Here is a 4,639-nt window from a genome sequence, read left to right as displayed (position 1 = left end):
GATATTTTCAGAAGACAGACAAGAAATGGATATCTAAGTACTGCATTCGGCCAAGCAAAACCCGGGAATGCTTCAGGCATTAAAAATTTGTAGTTCCAATGCTTCGATTGTAAATATTATTAATAAATACACAAACAAATATTACAAAAAACATGATTTTTATTGTGGAAAATCAGATACTGCAAAGCAGTGCAAAACCAAAACTGCGAGGGTCTGGAAAAACCAAAACTGGGAGGGTGTAGAAAAGCAGATATTGCAAGTGGAGGAAAACCATAACTGGGTACGTGTGGAAAATCTATAATGCGGGAAGTCGAAAAACCAGTGGATTTTGTCCTGCATTCTTCTGCCAGAGATCCAGATAGAAACCTCATTTCCCCCTTACTTTTTGTGTCACCCCCGTGTATTTTGAAACCAGAGATGGAAGAAATGTAAGGGGTGAATGAGGTTTAGTCCCTTCCGCTTCTACACTCATAGAAATTTTTACCCTAAATCGCCCTAAAAAACTGACTTTTCGCCCGTAGATTTAGAAAATCGCCCATAAATCGTATCCGCTGGCGATTCGCCCGTGTATTTAGAAAAATTTTCTAAAAAATCCCGATGGAAATTTGGTTTAATTTAGGGTGATTTTTCTTGAAATAAGAAATATTTTCCTGTTTTTAGGGTGATTTGCCCTAATTTTAAGGTGTATTTTTCTAAAATTAGGGGCGAATTTTCTGTTTTTATAGGCAAATGCCCTAAAAAATTAGACAAATTAAAAAAAATCGTGTTTGAGCATGCATAACTGAATTTGGGAAGCATGTTTTTTTTAATCGTCTATATTCTGGGAACTGGGACTGCTTTAATTAAACAACACCGGCGGAGGACACCGTTTCATATTATTGTATTGGTGTGTAGCTTATATGGGAGCCGCGTTAAGAGGGGGGCCCGATCTATACAGCACAGCCGTTAGAACTGAAAAATCATGTTTGTAAATGAATTAGGGAAATAAATATGAGGAGAAAAAACAACTTACTTTTTTTGGTCATTGCGAGAATCGAACCCACGACCTCTCGGTTTAGAGTCTAACGTCCTACCGCTGCACCACAGACCCATCGCGCAAGACGACGAACAAATGACAATTAGTCCCGTTTGCTTACGCGCAAACACAAAGTATGCTTTTAACTCAGAACTCCCATACGTTTTTAAGGTTTAAAGACTACTTTAATTTAAAATTCGGACAAAAAAATGTCCTCAGTATTATAATGTTTACAAAAAAAAAAAAACAACATAAAAATCAAGTTGAATCACACAGGGTTCGAACCCACAACCCCACGACCTTAGTCCTCATATAGCAAAGTTGAAAGCGCAAGTGATTAGACCGCTGGGCTACCGAATTTCACACTTTTGGAGTGATTTTTAAGGCGAATCGCCCTTGTATTTAGAAAAATTTTAGAAAAAAAACTAGGGCAATTCGCCGTTGGATTTAGAAAAGGTCAAAACGAAGCAAATCGATAAAAATCGCCCTAAATATTAGAAAAATAGAAAAATTAACCCTAAAAATATTTTTTTATGGTCACCTGCCTTGAATTTATGGCAAATTTGTCGTGAAAATAGAAAATTTTTCTCAGTTCAACGGCGAAAATTTTTTTAGGGTGATTTTCTAAAATGTAGAAAATTATTTTTATGAGTGTATGGAGAAACCTCTTGAAAATATGTTATTTTCCAGAGGAATTTTCCCGGTGGGCAACCACACACACATACACACATGTATTACATATGTATCCATTAATTGCGTCTTAAAATTTCGTTTGACTCTTCCTTGTTTTTAGGGCAATTTCAGAACATTTTTTTTGCTATTTTATTCAACGTTTTAGGGCGATTTCGCCCTAAAAAGAAGGAATTACTTTTGGAGTCGACTCATGAAAATTCGCCCTAAAAAACAGGGCAAATTGGCCTTTTTGGAAAAACTAACCCTAAAAAATATTTTCCATGGCGATTTTTCGTAACTTTAGGGCTAGCCCGTATAATAAGAAAATTTTTCGTAGTTTTAGGGCGACCTCGGTTTTAGGGCGACTTTTCTAGTATTTAGGTAAAAATTTCTATGAGTGTAATATAAGAAATTGCTTGAAGTCTGTGCTTTTTGAAAGTAATAAAAGAAAACTTCTGTATAACGATTTATGGGACTACACTCATAAAAAAAAATCGAAGAATTTCCTTAAAATCTAGAAAATTCTTTCTTGAATTTTTGCCAAAGGCGACCTCACCGTTGTTTCAAGAAATGGTTTTTTTGAAAGGCACCATTAAAACCAGAAAAAATATTTCTTGTTTTAAGAAATTATATTTCTTAAAACAAGAAAGGGTTTTTTAGAAAGCCACCATAAAAACAAGAAAAAATATTTCTTAAAACAAGAAAGGCGATTCCTGTTTCAAAGGTGGTTTGTTTCTTGTTTCAAGAAATTAAATTTCTTAAAACAAGAAAGGGTTTTTTAGAAAGCCACTTTTTAAACAAGAAAAATTCTTTCTTGTTTAAATTTCCTTTCAAGAAATTTTATTTCTTGATTTCAGAAATAATATTTCTTGAAAGGAAGTTTAATATTAACACTGAAACCCTAAAAATAAAATGTAACTTGGTTTTTTCTTTTGCATATTATATTTATTTACATTTAAAACATTTAACACTTAACATTTAAACATTTTTAAATAACACATTTTTGACTCAAGAAAACATTGTTATTACCCAAGGTCTGTTGAACTTCATATGACCTAAGGTGATCCATTTTCTTCGCCTTTCCTCATCTAGAAAAAAAGAGTTATTGGGATATATCATTAATCATTGATAGATTTGTTTTTAGATAAACAACTTTTTTGAAATAATGTAATGCTAATAATAGCCAAAATACAAACACGTTGGTCAGACGACCGAGAGAGAGGAGCAAGACAGGTAGAAAATGAAGGGTTGAAAATCGAATTTCAGAGAGAGAGAGAGGCACGGATGAGACACGTACATACATACATATATATATACATACAGTCCTTTGCGCGAAGGGAGACCGAATGTAAGCAGGGCAGATCATGTCATTTTTAAGAAGGAGCAGAGAGAACTCGCGACGCGTAGGTCAAGCGAGCGAGAGAGAGGAGCAGAATATGAAAGGGTTGAAAATCGGGTTTCAGATCGGGTGAGCCGCAAGTATGCCGTAAGCATGGTGGAACTATACAAGGTGATCTCGTCGCGAGAGCTGCCGTCTTTTGAGGACGTTATTTGTGCCAGTCTCTATCTAGCTTTCTCATTCTATCGCCTAAGAGAGACAGAGAGGTAAACATATTTAACGTCCTCAGCAGAGCTGACGAGACCACCTTGTATAGTTCCACCATGGCCGTAAGTATGTCAAACAAATACAACATATTTTTCTTACCTTAGAATGTTTTAAAACAAAATTACAGCTTCGCCAAACAAATTATTTGGCTGATGCAACTGCAGGTATTTTCACTCTGAAAAATAAATAAAATGCGAGTAATAGGATAAAGTTATTATAGAACTCTACACCCACAAATTTATATACAAATGTATGTATGTACGTAGCTCTTAGCTAAAAAACAATTCAACTGAATTGGTATACGCTTGGTAAAGAGATTTGAAATTTATCCTTTAATTACATACATACAATTGTACGCCCGCTACACAAAAAATTATATATTTACATACCTTTGAATATTTGGAAAAAGGCTTCACCTCTTATCCGCTTGAAAATCACGTCCATCACTCACGAATTTTTTTCACAACTGACGCTCGGGGGATCAGAGAAGTCGGTAGCCGGGTAGGCCTTCGTCCCACTTCGTTTTTCTTGTCGTTAACATTCGGCAGCCGAAGGAAGTCAATGGCTACTTTCCTATATTCTAGGGTCATTTCATTCATATATTCAAAGGTGATTTTGTCCTAAAATACGTACAAAAATGTTTTGGCTGCGACGGCAAAACAGACATATGAGATTTTCATTTTTCTATTTTTAAGAAAAATTCTTTCTTGAATTTTTTCCATCAAGAAAGGTTTTCTGTATTCAAACGCAAATTTTCTAATAACAAGAAATTTTTTTTCTATTTTCAAAGGTAGGCCGATTCAATGGCGAGATTTCCAAAATTTAGAAATTAATTTTTATGAGTGTAATAACAAAATTGAAATTATTCGGCCTGACTTATAGAAATTTAGCAAAATAAATTAAATAACAAAATGTACTTTGAAAGTGTTTATTTAAAGAAATAAATTTACTAAAGAAAATAACTTGTTTTCTGTTTAATTTTCTGGAATGAATTTTCCTTTAATTTTTGCAAAATTTAGTCTGCCTTATTTTTTAAGAAATCAAATTAAAACCAATTTTCTTTCTTTTGTAAATTAATACTACGTTTATTTTGTTGCAGACATAAATTCATTACAGTTTGCCGGATAGTTAATAATACAATGCAAATGGGTTTCCTCCGGTTAATTTGCTGGGAAACGGATATAATAAAGATCGTTTAAGAAGCACAGCGGCACAAACGGAAAGTTGTCACTGCACTGTCCGAAAATCCCAGCTGAGACCCGCAGTTAAATGAGAATTAATTGGCCCCGCTGCTGGTGCTGCGAACCAGGGTTGCCAACTACTTTGTGCAATTAAAACAAATTGTA

The 4,639-nt window shown here is 34.4% G+C and overlaps 1 long non-coding RNA gene across 1 annotated transcript; it reads right to left on the bottom strand.

Moving 5' to 3' along the window:
- Positions 1–2,584: 2,584 nt before the first annotated feature.
- Positions 2,585–4,116, bottom strand: LOC138914973 (uncharacterized). Its single transcript, XR_011420674.1, has 3 exons — positions 3,683–4,116; positions 3,393–3,468; positions 2,585–2,775 (listed from the first exon to the last, which is right to left on the bottom strand). It is a non-coding gene; the product is annotated as an uncharacterized lncRNA (long non-coding RNA).
- Between the last annotated feature and the right edge of the window lie 523 nt (positions 4,117–4,639).

Source organism: Drosophila takahashii, chromosome 2L (genome assembly GCF_030179915.1).
Source record: "Drosophila takahashii strain IR98-3 E-12201 chromosome 2L, DtakHiC1v2, whole genome shotgun sequence".
Taxonomy (NCBI): Eukaryota; Metazoa; Arthropoda; class Insecta; order Diptera; family Drosophilidae; genus Drosophila; species Drosophila takahashii.
Note: the sequence above shows the minus strand (reverse complement) of the source record. Positions and strands in the feature narration are given on the sequence as shown.